Source organism: Xenopus laevis, chromosome 7L, assembly GCF_017654675.1.
Source record: "Xenopus laevis strain J_2021 chromosome 7L, Xenopus_laevis_v10.1, whole genome shotgun sequence".
Taxonomy (NCBI): Eukaryota; Metazoa; Chordata; class Amphibia; order Anura; family Pipidae; genus Xenopus; species Xenopus laevis.
In genome coordinates, this window is record NC_054383.1 from 79,884,663 (window position 1) to 79,910,610 (window position 25,948).

Genomic DNA, 25,948 nt, shown 5'->3' on the forward strand with positions numbered 1-25,948 from the left:
GCTATCCATAAGATGTTTCTTATATAAATAAAATGACTTTTTAACTACATCCGTTTTTATGTATTGAAGAAAGCAGCGTCTTAAATATAAGCTCAGCTCCAAATAGGCAAAAGTATGTTAAGTCCAAACCCTATTTACTGCACTGTTGAACAGGTCGCTTCAGTATCAGACTGGAGGTCCAGGGCCCACTGGGGTTGCCATCTCAGGTTGTGGTGCGCACAAGGAATTTTGTGGGAAAATACAAAATTTTGTATTAATTCTGACCTGAGCACACAACTTTTTGAAAACTGTGCACAAAAGTTTAAAATGTGGACTCAAAATCATTTTTTGTGCACGTGGCCGAGAAGGAATTTGAGGGAACATTGCCTCCCACATTTACATATATATCATGGATTTATATACAGGTATGGGATCCAGAAACCCGTTATCCAGAAAGCTCCAAATTACGGAAAGGCCGTCTCCCATAGACTTCATTTTATCCAAATAACTCAAGTTTTTAAAAATGATTTCCTTTTTCTATGTAATAATAAAACAGTAGCTTGTACATGATTCCCAACTAAGATGCCATTCATCCTTATTGGAAGCAAAACCAGCCTATTGGGTTTGTTTAATGTTTATATGATTTTCTAGTAGACAAAGTATGAAGATCCAAATTACGGAAAGATCTGTTATCTGGAAAACCCCAGGTCCCGAGCATTCTGGATAACCGGTCCCATGATTTCTATGAATCAGCCTTTTACTTCTGCAATAAACTTGCTGCTGAAAGTGAATAAAAAACAACCAAAGTGAAGCTGTGAGTCACACACCACACTATTTGGATATGTTTAAACTTTGTGCCTTCATTTTTTTTTTTTTTTTTGCCTTACATGCTTTAATGAGTAATTCTGCAAATTGTTCTGTGACTCAAAGGGAAGTGATATTTTACATGAAAATATTTTCCACAAGTGTTTTTAAAGCAACAGTCATGTTTGAAAATATTCTATATAAATCGACAAAATCCTAAAAAAAAAACCACACTTTTCTAAAATATGTTTTCCTTAACTATACTAATTAAGCAGTTTTCCATATTATTTCATACTACTCTCCAAACAATGAAACAGGCTTGTTTTTTATCTGCCATTAGGTAAGTAAAGTACAAAACGAAACATATATTTTGACAGTAATTGTATTCAAATAAGCCAGGAGCCACACTACTACTGGGCTGTGTTCAACTCAGATCTTGCCATGCTTATGTGTAAAGCAGAGGTTGTGCCCATGACTTATATAGATGCTAGGACAGGCTCTGTTGATAAATAGTGTTAGTCTTCCTGCAGACTTCCAGCATTGCTATACCACCCTCAGCTAGAGTGACAAAAATGAAAAACAACAACAGGTAAAGTTTTTATCCTATATAATAATTAATTATGATGATATTGTAGCAAGTAGTTTTATGCAAAGATCCCCTGCTATTATTGCTGATATTATAACAGACAGCAGTAGACTGTTTAAGAAATGATGTTATCATCATTGGATGCCATGCTGGTTTCAACATAAAAGTAGACGGTTATTAATACTGTTATTTTATTCAGTACAGGACATGATTTGTGTCAATCCCTCATCATATCTGAGGCAGGCAGTCAAAACATAAGTGCACTGGGTATAGCAGTTTTATTTCATGCCGTTATATCTTCCTCTGATCTCTCTCTTTCGTCTGATATTGCTGTTTCTTCATCTACATTGGCCAAACCATAGTCGATTTTGTCTTGTGTTGCCCATCTCATATAACAGTAATAAGGTGTCCAATGTGATTAACCAGCCTTAGAGAAATAAAATAATTCTGAAACAGAGATTACATACTGTACATGCACTTTGGCTGTCCCACATCTATGTATAGAGGGGTAAAATCACTTAAATATAAAAAACAGAAAATAACCCTATTTTTGGCAAAATGCACACCTAGTCCAGCGGATTTGCGAGACAGCTTAGCTTTCCATGCTGAAGTCCCAGCAGCTTGTGCCGAGAAAACATATACCGAATGCCTGGAACAAAAAGAAACGATAAGTAGTACAATATACAGTATAAGCATGTAATGATATGACACTTTTTTCTGTTCTTTGAATATTTGTTTATGGATACACTATTATTTGCTCTGCAGTTTTGTGATTAGTAATGCGTCACCATTCCAGCATATGCATTTTTTAAAAAATATGCCTCCAGGGAGCCCCCTCCTACATACATAAGCAACTCTTGATCTTTCAAGATGTCTGTATGTTCTAAGATTTTCTATGACAAATTCAACACAGTGGCCACTATCTAATGTTTCCTTGGGTGGGCAGTGTCAGATTATAGTGGTCAGCATCAAATTACCCTAATTTTGATTTCCTTACACTTTGAAAAATCCTTTAGAAACAAGCAGAGCACGGAACACATTGCTTAGGCAGAACAGAGGTGTCTGTGGGTGGAGCAGGTGTCTTCAGAGAAATGTGGTGCACCCATGGGTGGAACAGGTATGGCTTGAGCTGAACAGGCATGTGGCTAAGATGCACCACACACGCTGACATCTCTACATTTGTTTTGTTCAGACTAAAAAAATGTGCCGATACATCTATTTTGGTCCACTGGCAAATAAGATGCCATAGCTGCCCCACAAAGTCACATACATATCCAAAAATCATTCATTGTGCCTGAACACAAGGGGATTTATCAAGGGGCAGATTTATCAAGGGTCGAATTGAAAACTCTAATTTCAAATTTTGAATTTCAAATTTTCAAGTTTTTCTATAGTGAAATTTGACTAGGGAATAGTTAAAATTTGACTTGAGATTTTTAAAAAATGTTATTCGATTTTTAAAAAAAGGAATCATATACTGGTCCTTTAAAAATTCAAATTCGACTATTCGCCACTATAAACCTGCCAAATTGTGTTTTTCAATTTGGAGTTGTTTGCAGTCTTCCTGAAAATGATATTCAAGTTTGCAGGTCGATCCCATTCAACCGAGTTTGAAAAATTCAATTTTTTTTAACAAATTGCAGTTGGTCAAATTTTGGTTGAATTTCAAGTTCATGGGAGTTTATGGGAGTTTAAAAAACTCCCATGAACTCTAAATTGGACCCTTGATAAATCTGCCCCCAAGAGTTGCATGTAGAACTTTCCCTGAATATTAGCCAGTTACTGTTCTGTTTGGCCTGTCTCAAGTAGGTAAGAGAAATGGTATGTCCGTGTACTAAAATCCCTTGACCCTAATGCTTATGCTGAAAATACTTTTTGACTATTGTTTTAATTATAAAAAAATCAATGGTTTTGTTGTCTAGTTAAATGCCTCGCGAGGGCCAAATATGGAGTAGCTACAGTTTCCTAGTTTCTCCAGTTTAGCTGAATAAATAATAAAAACCATAGATTTAATTAAAGATTAAAACAATAGACAGAGTACGATCATCACTAATCCCTAATCATTTAACTCAAGTTGAAAAGACTGTATACTGCTCATTTAATCCCTTACCGTGTACCTTCCTGCCCAAAGTGCCCTGTTAGAGTGTGTTTATATTTTGTTTAACTTCATAATGTTCCATATCTGAAGGGGTTGACCATGATTTATCTTGTGTTCTAAAGTACTTGTTCTTTCTTCTTTCGCTGACACTCAAATAGTTAAAATGCAGCATTGCAGGCAGTGTTTCTCATGGTGCGTATATAGTGCTTGTTCAACATCTAAGAATAACATCTAAAAATTAAATATAACTGTTAAACTAAAAGAAAAAGAAGAATGAAATTCTGGAAATGTCTTCATAGTCTCTAAAAATACTACTCCCAAAAGAAAACCCAACAGTTTAACAGATCTATATCAGTGAATGTGCAGCTGAATGAAATGTTTAAGTGTTGCTATTACTGAGGATCCTTACCGCAATACTGTAAATTTTATCTATGGATGTGTCTACAAGGTCAGAACATTGCAGCAAATTATGTGTGTGAGAAAAGTATGAATGCTTCTAGTTCATTGTGTGAAGCCTTTTGAAATTTAAATTGTAATTCCCATTTAACTAAATGGTAAGTACTGTTTCCATGTCTTTACTCCTTTTCATTGAGTCTAATCCCTGATTTTGTGCTTGTGGAAAAAAAAAGAATTACATGCTATATATTGAATGCATTACATGCAGGGAATTTAACTTCTAGAGATAAAAGATAATAAGAGTCCCTTTTGTGTGCGCTGAGTGGCTGTGAAATCGTTTTCGGCTACCGTACAGATTTCAAACGTTTAAATCAGCAAGGAACACATTTATTGTGATGAGGAAGAGGTAAATTATGATAATGACTTTGACTGGTTGGGTCATTTTTAGCATCACCAATTAGCATGTATTGCTTGAATTATGAAACAATGGGAGTGTTGAAAAGGGCAAATTACGATTAAGTTGCTCTTTTGTATTAATCAGTGGGAAAAGATGGTGTGGGAAGGCTTTATACAGGTGCCAATACTCTAATATAAAACACAGTTATGCAAGAGCAAGATTAACGAATAAACACATTATAAAGAATATCTTAAGAAGAGTTAAAACATTTTTTTTTTATTATCATTGTTTTCTAATCCTCTTTTATATTCAGAATGTGCTCATATATTGAAAATGGAGGTTTAAGAGTAACTTTTGTCTTGTCAATTTGTTTATTTCAGCAAGCTTATCTTGATGACATGCAAGCAGATGCTACATTTTGCTCCATTCAACATTAACTGGGTCATTTTGGAAACACAAGTGCTTTTGGAATCGACAACATAAAGATCCATATCGTTGGTTGTTTCCTAGGCATTGTGTGTCAAGGTGCCCTGGAAAGTGGTACTATCCAAAGGTGCGAAAACGAAAGGAGGAATAGGCACACAGGATCATCAGCAAAAAGGGGTTAACCCCTTACGTGTTTATTACGTCAAATGATGCACAACGTTTCGGGGGCACGCCCCTTCGTCAGGTGATGTTGCAGACAGTCTATACATCCTTTAAATTGCCTGCTAGGCCCTCCCACCGTGTAAACAAAATTACAAAAAGTACAAAAAATACAAAAATTAAATAGTACACACCAGTCCGAAATTCACCAAAAAAAAAGAGTCCAATATGGTGAATGAAAAAATGATAACTTGCAATTTGAATTTTATCAATCATATAAAATATTACCAAATCATACAGGGTACAAAATTATAGGCTATTACCTACTGCAGAAAATTCAATGCAGTTGTTATCTGCAAAGTAGAGAGATACATAGTGAAATATCAGGACTATCATAAACAATGTATCTATAATTGTTATCAGCTTAGGTACATGGCAACAAAGTACTGTATTATAAATAGCAAGTTAAATTGAAGTCTTCATTAAGTCCCTTTGGTACTTGCGTATGAAGCAGCCAAATCCAGTAACTTTCACGTTGTAACAATTTTTGTTTTACATTCTGTCCACTCTTAACTTCCACTTTCTCTAAAAATTGCCAACGTAATTGTGATGTCTTATGTTTATTTTCATAAAAATGTTTGGCTAATGTGGTTTCATATTTTTTAGATTTGCTGGAAGAATTTTTATCCTCCTCTGCCGGTTGGAAGTTCCGAATCGTGGGTTTATGTTCGTTTAAGCGTGTTTTGATCTGTCTACTTGTTTGACCTATGTAGGCTAATCCGCATGGACATTTAATGCAATAAATTACATTAAAGGAGTTACAAGTATGAAATCCTTTTGTGTGGTGTTTTGTTCCTTTACAGGGATGTGTAACAATATCTCCTTTAGTGATGCCATTACAGTGCCCACAACGCTCACTATCCAAATGTGCTCACAATTGAGTGTGTTGGTTTACGTTCATTAACCCCATAAAACAACACAAGTTTAGTAACCCTTTATTATAAACATGCTGTTTGGAGATCACTGTGGCAAATTTAATGGTGAGAGTAAAGCTGGACACACACTATAAGATCAACTCTTTTGGTGAGGTCACCATATGAGTGGATCTTCCCCTATATGCCCAAATAAAATGGGCGATATCAGGCTCAATCCAATAGTTGGCCCTAGGGCCAAACAACTGGATTACAATTGCAGGAAAAGGGGCTATCAGAGGTCCCCTTTCGTGTGCAGATTAATTGTTCTAAATGACCTGAATCAGCAGCTTAAAGAAGAACTAAACCCTTAAAATGAACATGGCTAGAAATGCCATATTCTATATATTGAACTAGCCTAAAGGTTCACCATCTCTATAGTAGTAATGACCCAGGCCTTCAAATTTGGTGTTTCTTAGACTGTCTGTGAAAGGTCCTGCCACGGCCACTCCTTGCCTCGTGGCAGGAGTGGCCGTGGCTTAGCTTAGTCTGTGGACCCGAACAGGCATCTAAAATTAAAATAAATTCTGAACCTACTGGTTGATAAAAAATGGTAGAAACTGTCACAGTTACATATGATCAGAGATGTCTGAAATAGAGCAAATACAAATACAATGAAACCTTAATTTTATGTCTCCCGATCTTAATTTTCTGTGATTTTACACAGTTTTTTAAATTTTACACACTGTCTTTCTTGTCCCCTAAAAAAATGTAAAATGCTACTGTATCCTAAAGAAATTCTAAGAAATATTTTTAAATAATCCTCATATCTAATAAGGTTTTGCTTTAGTGATCTCTTGATTATTATTAATTATTACAAGAATATATATATTACAATGATTTTTATTTACAAAAAGCTAGAAAGCCAGAAAGCATTGCAGCTTTGAGAAATGGGGAAGCTCTCAAGATGATCAGTGACTGGACTAGTTGGCCTTAATAAAATGCTTTCTTTTCTATTGAGTGTTTTATAAATGGCCTAGTAGCTTGGGGAAACTAATGCCAAATACAACATAAAGTAACATCAATTCAAAACTTGAGCAAAATGCTAGAGGGAGAGGATTGTTGCTTATTGGTAAACCAGCTCCTCTGTCCATTTACATCATCAGTCTGCCATAGAACCGTTTTTAGATAATCGTTTCATAATACAAGGTACAAAGAAGGTACTTGTGTCCATTCCTACTTCTCTGCACTTTGCATAGAACACAGAATGTGAATTGTTTGCTAACGCTGTTGTGCTGTTCTCCAAAGCAATTCCATTCAAACACAAAAGCAGACAAAAAGTGTAACCACAACTGGCTTGAGATTTTCTGAAAAGATTGCTAATCTGCTGAAATTTATGCTCATCACCTAATCATGATATCCAGAGATTCAAAATACTATAATCATTTTTATTGTTATTGTTCTGAACGCTGTAAGGTTCTTCATCAGACCTAATCTCTTCCACCTCCTCCATCCATTTTATGTTATTTGCTGAAATAATTGCTTTATAAGTGGGTCTGAGGAGATCAAGGTGCTATGACTTAAGTAAGAACATAGCTTGTATTTTGTTCTTGTAGGCTCAATGACATAGGGGCAGATTCATTAAGGGTCGAATTTCGAAGTTAAAAATACTTCGAAATTCGACCCTCGAATTGAAATCCTTCGACTTCGAATATCGAAGTCGAAGGATTTAGCGCTAATCCTGCGATCGATCGATCGAAGGATTTTTCGTTCGATCGAACGATTAAATCCTTCGAATCGAACGATTCGAAGGATTTTAATCCAACGATCGAAGGAAAATCCTTCGATCAAAAAATCACAGGCAAGCCTATGGGGACCTTCCCCATAGGCTAACATTGACTTCGGTAGGTTTTACCTGCCGAAGTAGAGGGTCGAAGTTTTTTTTAAAGGGGAAGTACTTCGACTATCGAATGGTCGAATAGTCGAACGATTTTTCGTTCGATTTCGTTCGAATTCGAACGAATTTAACCAATTCGATGGTCGAAGTACCAAAAAAATACTTCGAAATTCGAATTTTTTTCATTCGAATCCTTCACTCGAGCTTCATGAATCAGCCCCTCAGTGTCAGGACCAACTGGGATTTGAACTCTGATGCTTGAATTTTTGGGACTGTCTATTTACCATCCCAGTCACTGGAGACATTTAGGGCTGCATTTATATCTTTACGGCGGGTTATCCAGTATACAGACTCCCATCTGATTGCTTCTCTGCAGTGTCAGATTGTAACACATAGATCCCACATATCATAAGAAGGTCCAAATTAAGTTTCATTACCCCTTTCCCATTTTTGAATAAAATTAATTTTACCCATTTGCATGTTTTCTTTTGAAATGAGTTTAATATATACATATGCTAGTCTGCTCTATATTTCTCTTAGACTCGACATATTCCTCGAGCCTGATTGGAGTGTTATTGTCTTCTGTATTTTGGTTTATTAATAAAGTCTTGGAAATATCTCCACTCATCTCTAGGATTTTTGCCTATACTGAATTACTGTCAAGGATAATATTTAATTTACCTGGAGTATATTTTTTTCCTCATAGATCTACAATCAACTGGTTGCCACCTTTAAATATTTGTGGGTCCAGGCCAGGAGTAAATTCTGTTTTTTTTCATAATTATAGTTGAAATGGATAAAAATCTACCAAACAAAGATAATCTTAGACTCCTCTATCCCTCCAGTTTAGTTAAAGAGATTGTGACACCTGAAATATAAACCTTTTTTTACATCTATCATAACATTATCTTTGAATGATATTTATAATTTTGCCATAAAAGTATTTACTGATGACTTTACGTTGCCTATCTGATCCCCCATGTTTCTCTGAGGGGACTGTCATATTTGTGCAGGAGTAGAAACTCGAATTGATAAACTGAGTCAGGTTGGTAAATCAGCCAGATTTAGGAACTTCAAGTAAAAAACGTACAAAAGCAGACAAATTAGTGAAAAATGGTCAACATGACCAATAGGTAATGTTTTGTGTACATTAATATTTTGAAAGTTGTTTTTTAGTGTCAGTATCACTTTAAATTCTATAACTATCACTCCAGTCGGTATGTTTGTACTGTAGATTTTTCTATGGTCTTTGGGCAACTGTCATTTTCTTATGTTCTTTCCCCCACTTTTATGCCAGTATTTTATGTTATAGCTTATTATTAAACTTCCATTAGTTAAAGAAATAAAAGTGGGTATAGTAGACACTCCTGTCTCACTCCATTTTTTAAATTTCTATTCATGGGGCAAGGATACCACTTTTTACTCTGGTATTTGGGGAGAAATATTCTTGCTGATCATTGCACTTCAAAAAATAAATTGAACTGAATCTAGCTTAATTGTACTTTCATAAAGTTTTTCACCCTCAAATGCAGAGTATTTGGAAAAATATATTTATTATTATTCAGCTAATAACATCCATAGATCAGGAGGAAACTGATATCATAATTCAATTCCCAAGATTTCAAATCTAATGCAATACGTGCAACTTGTTTTCCTGCACAACACTTTGCACAAAAAGGTAAAATTGAGAGTATATGCATTGGTGCTTTATGTAAGAGTTAAGGAGCTTGAATTTGTGCAAGTAAAAATTAAGTGCATGTAAAATAGTTACCAATTATTTGATTACAATGAAGTCTATGGGAGACAGGCTTTCAGTAATTCTATACAAACTCACGTGCACACTCAGGCCCTTTCAATCCGATCACGCTAGGTGCACAGCTCTTCAGGGAGACGGCCCTCCCAAAATATACTTGAAGAAAGTAAAACAGGCTGGCACACAAAGCTATTCAAACCGGGGTGCAACCCCTGGTACGTTTATTGCGTCACAACGTTTCGGGGGCGTGGCCCCTTCGTCAGGTGATCACCTGACGAAGGGGCCACGCCCCCGAAACGTTGTGACGCAATAAACGTACCAGGGGTTGCACCCCGGTTTGAATAGCTTTGTGTGCCAGCCTGTTTTACTTTCTTTCAGTAATTCTAAACATTCTGGATAACGGGTTTCCGGATAATGGATCCTATACCTGTATTTGTAAATGAGTCTTACAGTACGCATTTGCCTAGCAGTCAACCTGTAGGATGATCCATCAGAACAATGTGAAGTTGAACTCAGTCAGTTACAGTTCAGCTCCTGACTTGCCAAGCCACTTATTGGGTGGTTGGTCATCATGTAGGCCCTTATAGTTCACATAACAATGAACATCAGGAAAGACTTGCTTGCTGCTTAGAAGCTAAAGAGAAGTGAGGTAAGCGGGCCATAGATACAAAGACACCATTGTACAAAACAAAGATTTGTATGATTTTCAGACTGTGTGAAGTGTCCTGACATTTTCCATACCATGGTGATCGGTCGTTCAGTCAATGGGACAGGTTCAAATATTTATATCAGCCAACGATAAGATCTCTGTATGTGTTGCATATTTGATGATATCAAAGGGAGACTGTCACTACTATTTTTGGGACATAACTTTGGTACAATTCTTGTCTGTCACTTTATGGCCCGAGGATCGTGTGATTTGTTCTCTTTATTACTTTATTTTAATCTGATTGGTTAGTTGTAGGTTGGAAGATTGGAACAGGCGTGCGTTCTTCAGATATAGCCTAATCTGCACATCTATGGCCAGCTTTTTAGAAGGTCAATTTCTAAATGTTTTAAATGTCTATGAAAAAAATAAATAGGAAAATTACATATAACTTCAAGATTTTTCCTCCTAATTTTTATTCAATTAAGGCAAATGATAGATGTTTAATATAATATGTATTTCTAGAACAGGATGGAAAGGCTATTTGTATATATTTTCTTTGCTTTAGTAAGTAAAAGATGTTTATCTTTCTTTGTTTCTGGCTAAAAGGTTTTCAGTGCTCAATTCAAGCAGAGAGGCTCAGCAAGAAAAATATTTGACGAAAACAACCTGTGTCCTCAGTGAACCCACTAGTAGTGAAAGCAACTGAATTCTATCTAAGACATTATCCTGAAAATCACAACCTCTTTTTCCTGCTGGAACTCTGGATTTACATATGGAATGATCAGTATCAATAAGGACCATCCTGTTTTCTCTCTTTTTAAAAGAGGGTCCCCTTTAATTGATGTCTCAGCCAGTCTAGACATGTACTGATTGAACCAACTGCCAATTATGTTATTCATTTCACCAAAGCTTTGCTTGCTGCTGTTTTTAGAAAGCAGAGAGGCAAGGACCAGCCTTTGCAGCATACACAGAAACATAATGGACAAATCGGAGAGGTGACAAGCTTTGTCTCCTTTGTGTTATTATCACTGTATTTCTAATCATGCTAGCCAATCAGTTTTATCCATCGACCAGCCACATGCAAGAAAAAAAAAGTCAATATGGACAGATGCGTGATTTCATTCATATTCACTAAGCTAAAGTCTGGCAAAACAAAATTCTGAGCCATAGGAAGGCATAAAGACAGTTCATTCAAATCTGCTGCTGAGCCAAGCTGAGCCAAGGAAACAGTGCACTGCACACATTCATAGGGTACACAATGGATGCGCTTTGTTTTACTGGTTCATATCAAATGCAAATATAATTCACAGTGTACGGTATATATAATAGCAAAATAAATGGACATGTTTTGTGTTACTCTAATTTTCTTTGTTAATATACAGTATAAAAATATTATTATTTTATGGATAACTGAACTAGAAAAGGGAAATGTTGCCCAATACTAAAATTGAAGGTGGCCATTTTTTTGCTACACATAAGGTCCTATTCAATTAAACGTTGCAATCTTTGCTAAAGGCCAACATTATTATGGTTATGAGTTATGATTAACATTTGTTGGTATACATATCACATGCTGTAGTAATTAGGATTAGAACTGGTGACTAGTGAATGACATACCAATGCCAAGGTCAGATCAAAAACTATGACTAAATACAACATCATCAAATTAAAAATATCTAAATGTACTAATAGAAGAGTGCCAGGAATGGGGGACTTGTAACAAATTGAAATGGTTGAAATCAACACAACATATACTATGACAGTGCTTGTATGCATATATGTATATTAAATCCCAGTTTATGGATACCTGGCTGGGTCCTAAGCAGAACATACCACACAAGGTCACTGTGGTATTCATATAAGTAGAATGATTTCTTATGTTTACCCAAAATAAATTCTATGTGCCTCTATTTCACTGGTTAATGCCTATAATAATAAGCATTATTGCTTGAGAGAACCATAGGCCTCCACAATAATAAAATGCTACCCCTTTTTAAAGTGAACCTAGAGTTATTTCCTCAGTTTAAAGAGACTGTAATGTAAGCATCATTACTCTTCTTTGTATGAGACACACAGTTTTGTTGAACACTGTAGTGAACTGTGACTGCATAACTGCACATACTATCAACCAATGAGTGTCAGCTTTTGCAATAACATTTGCGTGAATTCTCTATTTATAGAGACTATTTGAGAAGGACCAAATGAGTACAGCAACGTTTTTCCAAGCTTGGGCTGGTTTAGGAGAGATGTAAAATTATTGTTTTTAATTTTGTTTGTTAAGAAAAGGGCAACAGAAAGCTTGACAGACATATGGTCTCATCAGAAATGGGTTACAAATACAATGGGCTGCAAATACAATGGGGGATCTCATCCTTCTCTTGACAATTAAACTTTATGAAATTTGAATTTGAACTATTGTTGCAGTTTTAGAATGATGTCCATAATTTTCATTTTCCTCCTGGCGAAAAAAAAAACATTTTAGAAAAAAAGCAATTAAAAGAAATTTAAAAAAAAATTACATTTTTTTTTTTTAGATCTGCTGTAACCTAAATTCTGAAGGGCTTAGACAGCTCTGAGACACCAAGGTCACTATAACTGCTACAAATATATCTCAATATTTTTAACAAAGGCTCTGCAGAGATCCAGTTCCATAAATGTCTAAACCTCATAGAAACCACGGAATGATAAAGGTTCATGCCAAGCAGACACCACCAACTATATAGTATCTACCTGTTATCAGGCAGTGGAGACAAGGTAGGGCTAGAGTCTGAGATGATCAACAACATGCTTTTGGACCTACCCTATCCATATTGGTTTAATGCATTAAAGTATATTAGTAGTGTAGGTATACATGGCACCTTAAAACTTTTACACCGTAGCTATATGGTTCATCAAATTCTATTTGTAAGTAAATAGAATACATCTACCATTTTTTATCCATCACAGCTTTATTACTTCCCATTAACATTGAAAACACAACAATTGTTGGCCAAGTATATCAGCATTTTTACCATATGACTTTTTTAAAAATAAAACATAAATGCTCAATTTTGCTCAATAGAAAAAAAAAACTACTCAACCTAAAAACCTACTTAAAGACTCATGCATGAGCTGTATAAAATGTATTCATACAGTATTATGTGACAAATATAAAGATAAAACTGTCTACCCTGTTATTACAAAAGCACAACTGAATGAGCAAAAAAACAAAAAAGAGATACATGTTCTACATCTACATGTTATGAATGCATTATTTTCTATGTAACATCCTAAGTTCTCTGCTGAATTTTAATTCTGCATAATTACTCCCTGTATGAATTTAATAAGTGGAAATTCTTGAATGTATATTTCAGAATTCCTACTACACTAATTAGCTACATATTCACCATAACTAGAATACAAGCACACACCATGCACTTTGCATATATAATGCCTCTTTAATAAAATGAACAAGCTTAACAGTAGTGACTTACACAAGGGTCTTCCTGTTTGGCAGTCCCTGGCTACAGCACCTGCTCCCTACCCTACTAACCATGCTGAAGTTTACAGTTGCAAAAATGTAAATGATGAAGACATCTCCAAGGAATCATATTAGGCGCATACTTCAGGGGGTGATTTATTATTACTTGAGGACTGGGATCGGGTATGTTGATGTAAAAATACATCATAATTTTGTTTTGTTGCATCAATTGCTTTTTCCCCCCTCCTATGCTTTGATTTTTTCCCCCCATAATCTCGTTGCTTTAGAAAATAAGAAGATAGCCTAAAACCTGGCAGGCTCTTCTTTTCTTGAAAAAAACATGATTGTAGAAAAAAATATCCTAAACATGGGGAAAAAAGCAATCAATGCACAAAGAACACAGCCTCATTTTTTTACACCGATATTCGTGATGTCAACCCTCAACTAATAATAATAAAGAAGCCCTTAAGTATTGAGTTTAACATTAAAACATCATTACATGCTAGTTCCCCTGCTGGGTTTGAAGCTGTGACCTGGTACTCTGTAGCCTTCTGTCCTTACGTCTGTCCTACAAAAGCATGCTATAGTTATTGTCTTCCTTTGTATTGAAGCCTACCTATTTCTGTTTGTATTCCTGATTTTGCACATACAGTATACTCCTATTCCTAAACTTGCATTAAACCCTTGCCAGTTCTTTACTTTACTGCTAGAGCTATAGAACAGTGCTTTTGTTCTATAGCTCCTTGTGTTGACCCTTGCCTGTCTGACTCTGCCTGAACACTTCTAGCCCTTAAAGGAAAACTATGCCCCCAAAATTAATAATTAAGCCACAGTTTATATCAATTTAAGTGGCATATTAAAGAATCTTACTAAACTGGAATATATATTTAAATAAATATTGCCCCTTTGCATCTCTTGCCTTGAACCACCATTTTGTGATGGTCTGTGTGCTGCCTTAGAGATCACCTGACCAGAAATACCGCAGCTCTAACTGTAACAGGAATAAGTGTGGAAGCAAAAGACACAACTCTGTCTGTTAATTGGCTCATGTGACCTAACAAGTATAGTTTGTTGGTATGTTTGTGTGCACAGTAAATCGTACAATCCCAGGGGGTACGCCTTGATTTTTAAAATGGCAATTTTCTATTTATGATTACCCAATGGCACATACTACTAAAAAAGTATATTATTATGCAAATGGTTTATTTACATGAAGCAGGGTTTTACATATGAGCTGTTCAATGAAATATCTTTTTATAGAGACCTGCATTGTTTGGGGGGTATAGTTTTCCTTTATGAAGATCCAAATTACATAAAGATTCATTATCTGAAAAACCCCAGGTCTCAAGCATTCTGGATAACAGATCCTATACCTTAGATATCTAAGGTACAGACAACATGATAAATGGCATTGGCTGATAATATAGTTGTAATGTAGTATTAGACACAACATTTGATCCGGAATAGTAACCCATATCAGCATTTACTGGTCACCTATTTTAAAAGCCAGCATTTTATTTGTTGCCAAGGGTTTCAAAAGCTGGTGCAAGAACTGTGATTTGTATCACTTTGCCCCAAGAAATTGGCTATTGCCGGTTTAGAGCTGTTTGATGCTGTATGTACCTTGTGCTGTTGTGTATATAGAAATGCTAACTGGGATCCAAGGTGGTTGCTGTTGTGTTGTGTGTAAGTGAAAACTAACATACATGCTTACTGGTACCTAAATAGCTCTTTCCTACAGCATAACAGATGTGTAACAGTCATCTACAAACAAAAAACAGTTTTTCCAGTATATCCCACTTCTTACATGAAAACAATTTCTCGTATGTTGTCTAGCGAATAGAAACTGTGCGTTATGACTAACCAAATTATTTAGTAAGAGTATTTTGCTACTGACACCTACACAAATGCATTATATTAGTTGGCTGACACATTGTTTTGTTTCTGTAACCCATGATAGAATATATAGAATATATGACAGAATATATGTTTTTTTTTTGTTTCCATGTGACAGCATAACACATGCCATTGTTCACCTTCATTAACTCCGAGTATGATATATAGAGTGATATTCTGAGACAATTTGCAATTAGTCTTCATTTTTTATTGTATTATTCAATAAGCACCGTCTTGCCTTTACCTGGCTACTTGATATTATCACAGCATATGGGGGGAGGGGGTTCCCCTGTTTCAATGAAAGTTATATACTATGTTAATTGTTTTTAAAATCCATAATTGGTCTTTGTAATATACTTTTAATGGGGTTCCTCTCTTTCAAATTAACTTCTAGTATGATGTAGAGAGTGGTATTTTGAGACAATATGCAATTGGTTTTCATGTTTTATTATTTGTGGTTTTTGAATTATTTAGCTTTTTATTCAGCAGTTTGTAATTTTTAGTTATCAGGTTGCTAGGGTCCAAATTACACTAGCAACCATGCTTATAGTGCACTTGCACAATCCTACTAGTGTCAATGCTGAACACTCATGTAAGCCCTATAGGAAGTTACAGCCAAGGGAGAGACGTTACTACCAAACAACTACAGGAGTCAGGATTTAGACAGCAGTATATGAAATACACTAGTTAATTCCTTACCTGCCCTCAGCTACAACAGACTGCAAAAATCTAAATTGTATTTAAAAAGCAAGATGTAATCTGCAAGAAAAAAAATAAAAAAGGAAAACTAATCAGCAAACTGAATAAATATTACCCCTTCCTCTGTCCTTATGACTCTCCCTGATTCAAACAGCAAAGCCAGCCAGCCAGCCAAGCACATGTTGTCCTTAGCTTTCAAACTGGGCAGAGTCCCAAGTGAGTACCCTTGCAGGAGCCTCCGTCGAGAAAGCAGAATCTAAAAAGAAAAAGTAACCTGCCAAAGATAGCAAAGGCAGAAAAAAGTCTCCAAGGAAGTAGGGGGCTTTCATAGCTTTATTGGTATTTATGTCATGTTCTTTCTGTGGCAGGAAAGTGAATTGTATCCATCTGTTATAGTGTCGTGGGGGAACTAGAATAGTTATAATATATCAATATAAATACACATGCTAAGAAATGTGAAAAAAGACAGAATCAGTAAATAATTACAAAGATTTATATTCTCTACTTAAAAATAAAGGTGCTGCTACACGGCAACAGAAACAGAAAGTAAAGTGTAAATCTGCAGAGAAATCTTTACACTTCGGTGTGGCTGAGATTTCTTCCCATAGTGGGAAATATGCATTGCAGCCATTACAAAATGCCAAGTAAAACAGTTATAGGAGTAGAACTGTGGCAAATATTACGCATCCCCCTAGTTGTAAATAAATATTGAACATTTTTTTTTCATTTGGTTTTATGGCCCTTCAAATATAGCAAACTTGGAATGTTCTTTCCTTTTCCTTACTGAGGGAGAAGTCATTTCACAGGGTGCAGGCTGAACTCAAAGCTTCCACATAAACAAAAATGTATATTACCAACCTTAAAATATAATTTATTTATTGAAGCTTATCGAAAATACCCACAACCCCATAAAAACATTTGTGGTTACCACTTAACCCAATATATGCATGTGACTTAATGTACAGTATATGAATGTCCAGCATACTGTATATTAAAGATATCAAAACAATAATGTTCAATAGTGCTGTACACATGTGTTAAAGGGGGCCCTTCCTCTGCTCAATAATGATTTGTGGTTACCACTCATCTAATTAATTAACTCATCTAATCTAATTAAAGGGGTGGTTCACCTTTAAAGGCATCCTGTCATTGGGAAAAAATGTTTTTTTTCAAAACGCATCAGTTAATAGTGCTATTTCAGCAGAATTCTGCACTGAAATCCATTTCTCAAAAGAGCAAACAGATTTTTTTATATTCAGTTTTGAAATCTGACATGGGGCTAGACATTTTGTCAATATCCCAGTTGCCCCTGGTCATGTGACTTGTGCCTGTACTTTAGGAGAGAAATGCTTTCTGGCAGGCTGCTGTTTTTCCTTCTCAATGTAACTGAATGTGTATCAGTGAGACATGGGTTTTTACTATTGAGTGTTGTTCTTAGATCTACCAGGCAGCTGTTATCTTGTGTTAGGGAGCTGTTATCTGGTTACCTTCCCATTGTTCTTTTGTTTGGCTTCTGGGGGGGGGAAGGGAGGGTATGATATCACTCCAACTTTTTTCCCATGACAGTATCCCTTTAAGTTAACTTTTACTTTGTTATAGAGTGGCTAAGTCAAAGCAACTTTTTAATTGTCTTCATTGTTAATCTTTTTAGTAGTTTTTTTTAATTATCTGACTGCTGACTCTTTCCAGTTTTCAAATGGGGGTCACTGATCCGATCTAAAAAAACAAATGCTCTTTAAGGCTACAAATTTATTGTTATTGCTAATTTTCTTTACTCATATTAGATTCAGGCCTTCTTCAGTTTCTTATTCTTATCAATGCATGATTGCTAGGGCAATTTGGACCCTAGCAACCAGGTTACTGAAACTGTAGAACTGGAGAACTGCTGAATAAAAAGCTAAATAACTCAAAAACCAAAAATAATAAAAACATATTCAGAACATTACCCTGTACATCATAATAAAGGTTTATTTAAAGGTGAACAATCTGCATTTAATGACATCACTGAAACTAGAGGAGGCAAACGTGAAAGTCCAGGTATTACTAAAACCACACATGCTATAGAAAAGTATCCCTTGGGTAGCCAATAGACTGCAAATACTGCATGCAAACCAGTCACCAGCCTGCAGAAACACATTATCCTTTGTCATTTTAAATTGACAGTGGGTAAACAATTGTTGGATTTTAACAATTCAATTAATAGACTTGAGTCCAAAATTCCTGTCTGACATAATTGACATAATGTATTCGTTAACTTCAGTAACTCTGATCAGTCAGGTATGGGACCTGTTATCCGGAATCCTGTTATCCAGAAAGTTATGGCTAATGGGACGACAATATCCCATATCCCACTCCATTTTAGGCAAATAATTCTAATTTTTAAAAATGATTTCTTTTTTTCTGTAATAATAAAACACTACATTGTGCTTGATCCTTACTAAGTCTAATCATTCCATATTGGTGGTGGTTTGTTTAATCTTTAAATGATTTTTAAGAGTTAAGGCATGGAGATCCAAAGTACAGAAAGATTCTCACAGTCCTGAGCATTCTGGATGGTAGATCCTATACCTTATGCTTTTTAGTACCATATACAAAGGGTCCAAGTCCCTGGGCATTCTTCCTTTAAGCCTCCAGTGGACACTCTAATGACCAAACCTGCACAGTCGAGTCGTAGCCAATGTATGTGCACAAGCCAAGTTTTCTTGGATAGTGTTCCTTAAAATATATTTAGCTGTGGTACTCATATTATGGTGCTCATAGTGGCAGTGTGATAGGTCACAGTAACATCATATCCTACTCTTACACAGACAGACATTATAGCTAAGGTTTTTTTTTTCCTTCGAAATCCTCAGTAGAGCCAAACGGCTTATGGAGGGCACTTATTTTCATCCAATGCAAATGACACTTTTCATCCAAGATTTCTCACGGATTAAATGCATGGACAGGAAAGGGACCTGCTGGGCATATTTTGGCAAAGCTGCAGCTCCGTTTACCCCATCTAATCTAGTGCAGAGTAATAAGCAGGCTAAACTAACAATATGGCCAGTGCTTTATCCTGCTCTGAACTATAGTATTAAAACACCAAACAACCTCTGCACTTCCAATTTTGTAATAAAAAATATTTTATTTATTTATTTTTAAATCTATTTTCCTACAGAGCTATGGTATGCAACCCTGAAACATGCTGAGATTATTCATGCAAATAAAAACAAAGCTCTTCAGTTTGCTAACACTGCAAATTGAGAGTAGCTGTTGGTTGCTAGGTATCCTCTGTTTCTATGGCTGTTATCGCAGACCTGTTTTAGCATTGCACGTGTTTGTTTTAATACCTGTTTGTAAGATGTTGTCTGTGTTAGAACGTTATTCTCTACATACATACTTGCATACTATTCTCTTGTTATTTCAGGAAAGAACAGATGTCTTTTTCTGTACTGTATATAATATATATATATATATATATATATATACACACACTGTATATAGTGTATATAGACAGCAAGTGGGTTTGATAAGAAGACATCAACAGTAATTCACAAAGCTCCTTTGTTATGTCACCTGATCAAGAAGGCAGAAAAAAGGGTATAAAATAAAGGAATGTAGGTACAGCATTAACAGCTTTGCCTGATTCCAGACAATATCAATATTCTTCCCATCTTCACACTGTTTTTGCTGCTCGCTGAGACATACATTGTTAAACAGATAACCAAAGCACTGCCTCAAAGATCTGCTTGTTAACACTAATGGTGGGTTTTGTATCTATGTTGCAGCCTTTCTGCTGAGTTCTTTTTATTTGAAACAGAACCTAATATCTGTCTGGCTCCAAAAGAAAGCACTTATGCAGTTCTTCTAGCAATGGAGAAATACATATTTATTTACAAGTAGGGATTAAGTCATTCTTTGTTTCCAACAAAATGAAATACAGTAGAACCCCCCATTTTACATCCCCTGATTTTAAGTTTTCCCTCATTTTATATATAGTATGAATAATACATTTCCCTTATTTTACATTTTCCTGGATTTACACCATTTCTTTCTGGTCCCCTCAAAATGTAAAATGGGGGTACTACTGTACATAAAACAGGGTATTTTGTAAAATAAATATTTATACTGTATTTAATATAGTTAATCGTTGTCCCCACTTTTTTCTGTTGATTGTTTTTAGGCTTTAATGAACCAGTGTCTCAAGTGGCTAAACCAGCATAGTAAAGAGTCATATGCTTTGAGAGTTTTAGTTTGATAAATGACTTACTCATTACTGTGTATGGCATTTTGGGTTTTTAATAAGCCATATACAGTATTAGTGGCACAAATTTAAAAGAAACCCATCAGAATACAAAGAGGACTATTTATAATAAAATCAAAGTTGTTTTCTTTGCCCTACACCACTCTACAGAATGGGGGCCTATTTACTATCATTCAAATAATTTTTTTTAAAAACTTGTTTTTTTTTAATTCTGAAACTCAAATTTTTTTAAAAAAATTTTAAAAAAAAACACAAAAAAACTCTGGCAAGTAAAAGCAGTGCAAGTCCTATAGAAGTCAGTGAGTGCTGCGCAGATCCTATTGGTCTATTTTCAGAGGTTTTACAGGTATTTGTCATTTTTTGCAGGTTGTGCAGTTTTTTTTCGTTCATGCTTTTTAAATTCCGAACATTTAATAAATTACATTCTTGATTGTAGAGAAATGGAGTTTAATAGCACTTTTAAGAACCTCTAAAACCCCTAAAATGAGAGTGTTGATAAATGGGTCTCCCTGCATCATTATTGCTAGGTAAAAAGAATACAATTAAAAAAACAGCCACTTAATTGTATTTTCTGTACATCTAGAGGCACATTTATCACAGGTTGAATTTCAAATACATGTGAGTTTTTTTAAACTCCTTTAAATTTGAATATACACGAAATTATTTAATAAAAATATTGAATATCTAGAAACTCACACTAATTTTACAGATTCGAAAACTCGAATCAAATTCAAACCAAATTAGACTAAACTCGATTGAAGGCTAATAATATGTCCAAATTGGTCCCTGGACCCCTCCCATTGACTTATACATGAACTATGTAGGTTTTAGGTGGCGAATAGTCGAATTTGAGTTCTTAAAGGGCGAAAGTGTGATAAATCTCGGAATTTGAATTAAAGCTCGAATCAAGTTTGGATAATTCACTATTCAAATTTGAGAGTTTGACCATAAAAAAAATCGGAAATTCTAAACTTAATAAATCTGCCTCCAAATTTTCTTTAATATACTTCTATACCTTTACATGCCCTATTCCTTCACCTTATTTTCCCCCGCCTATGTGCTTGATTCAAAGTCCTTGATCGATAATTGTTTGTTATAAAAAGATTTCTGTATGTAAATCTAAATTTTTGAAAGCCATAAACAAATATAAAAGCCAAAGCTTTCAGTGAGTAAATAAACATGATCTGTGCCTTCGCTGTATACAAGGTGATGCGGTTGTGTTGAAGGCTTACAAATAAATACCAGATGGCAAGAATAGCCAACAGTCACAGAGAATCTTAATACTTTTCTGTAGATAGATAGGTAATAATAATAATCATATGGCACCATTATCTTTGTGATCCTTGTCCTCCTAGCATAATTACATGCTTAATTAGAAAATCAAAGGTAACACATTTGACAATATTATTCCCCAGTGCTTTTGTTGACAACTAGGTATGGAATGACAATTTATCTATTAAGTTAAATGTTTGAACAACCACCCATATTATGGGTCAAGCTCAAAGCTCTGGTAAGAGAGTATTCATACTATTATGTTTCTGTTATATTGGTAATATTAACTGCTGTATTAAAAGTATCATATACTGCTTCCTGCTAGCAGTGGATGCTTCTCCATAAGTAGCTATTTGGGAAAAGGGCAGTTGATAGTCCAGATCATCTTGTTATAACCTTATCAAGTGATCATCATTTCCCTGCTTATAGCCAGATCAAAGTAGTCTTTTCAGTGTCTGTGAGCTACAGTTCCAGACAACAGATGTCCAAGTCCATTATTTCACTCTATGCTCCAAGGCTTACCTGAGTTCAGGAGACATGTTCTGTGTAGAGCTCCTCTTATTTCAATGACTTAGATATGAGTAGTTTACTACCAAACCCTATGGCCCAATATCGAACTTCACTCTAAAGACCAATAGTGAAAATGATTTAAAATTGTCTGTAGGTGGGACACATTTAGTTTTATTTATCCCATCATGAATAATTTGGGCTAAGAACAATTAAATAAATAATATAACAACAAAGAAAACTAATGGTGTACATTCCTCAGAAGATCCCAAAGTAATATAGCTGATACTCTTTCCCTAAACAATTTAGACCTTCAGACTTCATTGCATAATATCATTACAGTGCCAGTGCTGGAAACCTGTTATCCAGAAAAGTTGCATATTATGGGAAGGCCATCTCCCATTGACTCCATTTTAATGATATAACTTAAATTTTGGAAAATGATTTCCCTTTTCTCTGTAATATGAAAACAGTAGCTTGTACTTGATCCAACTAAGATATAATTAATCCGTACAGGAAGCAAAATTCGCGTTTCAATGTTTTTCTAGTAGACTTAAGGTATGAAGACCCAAATTATAGAAGGATCCCTTATCCAGAAAACCCCTGGTCCTGAGCATTCTGGATAATAGGTCTCATAACTGTGTAAGGCGATTGTAAATGGAGCGGCACGGTTACTCTCACTATTAGTTTTACCCCTATATCTGCTCTGGATGAGAGCTGTTATTCTCAGGGTTTGAGCCCTTGCAACAGTCTGGCGGCAGGGTACAATGCACTGTAAACTGTAGAATTTCCAAAGAATGGGCGCCAGTGGTTCTTGGGACATTTAACAGAACTGATTTATCAAAACAAATTCACAAAGGAGAATATGATAGGAGTATAGGGCACAGTCATTGAGTAGTCAGTACATAAGGACCATTAGCAGAGTGATCCCTCCAACAGAGCTTGAGAGAGGAGTATCATATAGTCCACTTGGAGCTTCTCTTGCTTCCTTGGGGGACACCTCTTAAGTGGAACCTAGAAGGGAATCTATCTAATCCCTGTAACCTGTCACTGGTTCCCTGAATGGGCCACAATGTTCATGGAAATCTTACCCATTCTATACTCCTTTATGAAGCAAAGAGCTGCTAATCTAGGTAGCTTTAAACCTGGCTATCTCTCCTAGAAAGACCTGTAACAGGATCTAGCTGCCCCTTACTAATCCTTTACTAAGGATATGCTCTACAGTTGACTCCCTTCCACTTAGGAGAGTCTCTGGCAAAATCCTCTGTCAAAAAGCCTCTATGCCAACTAGTGGCCTAGGGATCAGGCTTTGATCCAGAAAAGGAAGAATTACTCCCTCCAAAGATTGAGGGCCCCTTTAGTGACCAAACCTTAGGGGAATGCACAGTAAACGAGGATACCATTTATCAGTCCCCTAATTTTTATATGGTAGGGATGAGCCCTTAAAAAATATAAACTCAGTCAGTACATTGCTTAGACTAAAGACAAATGTCATCAGATTCACTGGAATGCCCTCTTACCACTTATTATCAGATTCATTTCCCTGATACAGTATATAGTAATGCACTAATATTAATAGCTAGCAAGAGCCCCAGGGAAAGTGCTAAAGGTTTAATCCCTTAGTTTTCTGTTGATACCTCTATTTTACATTTATGCTTCCTCTGTGACAGGCTGAACTTACATTGCACAGCAACAGGTAGCAAAATATAAAATAACAGGTAGCAAAAAATAAATAATTTTTAAAACATAAATCAATAGAACAAAAACTACAAGAAAAATCTTGAGAAAATGTGTCAAAATTATTGCATGTGTCAAAAAAACCTGCCACATTTGGGGTGATGTAGGGAGTTTTTTTTTTTATCCACAACACAGAGACACATCTATCTCAGCTGTCAGGAAAGAATTCTAAAACAAAGAAAAAATGCTGAGGCAGACCTGTCTTGTTAAATACAAAGCATTCCTTATGACTAAATAAGGCAGTTGCTAGGATTTTGCAGAAAAGTTCCTTCTAAATAAATGTTTTCCTCAAACAACATCTTCAAATGTCATTGTGCCAAAGAAAGAACCAATACACCATATATTAAATGTGTCACTGGCACAGACTAACAAGAATCCTAGTGCAAGTGTTCTTTATGGGAAAACAAGCAGAAACAGTGCACTAGTGCTTTATTGATGAAATGATTATCTACCTGCCTGTAAAGTACTCAAGGGTCCAAAGAAAGCCGCAGTCTGGGCAAGGGGGTACAGTAACTGCAAGTATTGTTGTTTAATATATTTAATGTCTTTTTTGGGGGAAGGCTATGTGATAAAGCAATTAAAAGGGGTTGTTCACTTTCCATGCACATTTTTTCACATTGTTCTCCAGAAAAAGTTTTTTTCCAATTGCTTTCCATGTTTTATGTTTTTTTACAATTTTTCCAAAACTGAAGTTAAAAGTTGAATGTTCCTGTCTCTGGTGTTTCAGTCTGGCATCTCGGTAATTCAGTTGCAGATTCTGAACTGTTACAATTTGCTATATTTAGTTGATACATTTCTCAGCAGCATCTGTGGAGTATTAGCAACTATTGTATCAATTCTAACAGCTGCCTGTAATGCAGGGTTCCCCAACCTTTTTCACCCGTGAGCAACATTCAGATGTAAAAATAATTGGGGAGCAACATAAGCATAAGTTCCTGGGAGTGCACTGCCAAATAAAGGCTGTGATTGGCTATCGGTAGCCCCTATGTGGACTGGCAGCCTACTTGAGGTTCTGTTTGGCAGTACAGCTGGTTTTTATACAACCAAAACTTGCCTCCAAGCCTGGAATTTAAAAATCAGCTACGGCTTTGAGGCCACTGGGAGCAACATCCAAGGGGTTGGGGAGCAACATGTTGCTCGCGAGCTACTGGTTGGGGATCACTGCTGTAATGAAACTCAGCAGGGACAAAGATAAGAAATGTATTAACTAATGTAACAATTTAGCCAAGTTTACAGATTTGGTGACCCCCCCCTCCCCACCCGGAGCTGCCTTAGAAAGACATAAGAAATGAAAAACTGTCACAAAAACACATTTCTGGTGAAATACCTACAAACAACTAAAGCGAAAAAAGCGTTGGAAGGTGACCACACATTGTACCATACACTGATTCAATTTGATCAGAAAAATGCATCTCTTTCTTTAAGTCTATTGGAAAATCTAGTCTATTCAAAAAGCTTTCTATTTGAACTGAATCTGAACTAGGAGTTACAGTAGCATATTAAGATATCAAGCAACAAACAGTATTAATAAGGGTACAAAGGCATGTTTTGTGTATTAATTAACCTGTAAGATATATTTTATTTCTATTCAGAATCTTATTGCAGGAGACGCTTTAGAAAAGATAGATCCTTTAAGATATGCTTTAATGTCTAAGACCTGTTTTGTAAGAGATTTCTGGAAATAATTTCCCTGTGTTGTTGTTGTTGTCTGCAATAATAATATCATAAAAGAAAGCAATATTAAAGTTTTCAAAGAAAAGTATCAAGAATGGGAAATCACTTCTTAACACGACAATTAACACAATTAACAATAACAATAACAAACCAATTTAGTGTGTGTACAAAGGAAGTGGCAAACATGGCATAATATTGGCAGAATTGTTACTGTGCCTGTGTGGGCCCAATAGTGGGGTGAGTACAACACTTCTGGATGCAAATACGGGGCAATATTTAAGTATTTAAGGTAGTTTTCTGCCACATGCTGTTTATTTGCAAAGATTAGAATCTTGTTGATTGCATAACATCATATGTGTATATATATATATATATATATATATATATATATATATATATATATAT

General features: G+C 35.6%; 1 long non-coding RNA gene across 1 annotated transcript in view; it reads right to left on the reverse strand.

Annotated features, from left to right (window-relative positions):
- Positions 1–1,258: 1,258 nt before the first annotated feature.
- The window catches only part of LOC121395540, a 30,839-nt gene continuing 6,149 nt past the window's right edge, over positions 1,259–25,948 (reverse strand). Inside the window, exons 2-3 of the long non-coding RNA XR_005962537.1 lie at positions 1,936–2,018; positions 1,259–1,796 (exon numbers count right to left, since the gene is read on the reverse strand). This is a non-coding gene — a long non-coding RNA (uncharacterized LOC121395540). The remainder of the gene's footprint in view (positions 1,797–1,935; positions 2,019–25,948) is intronic.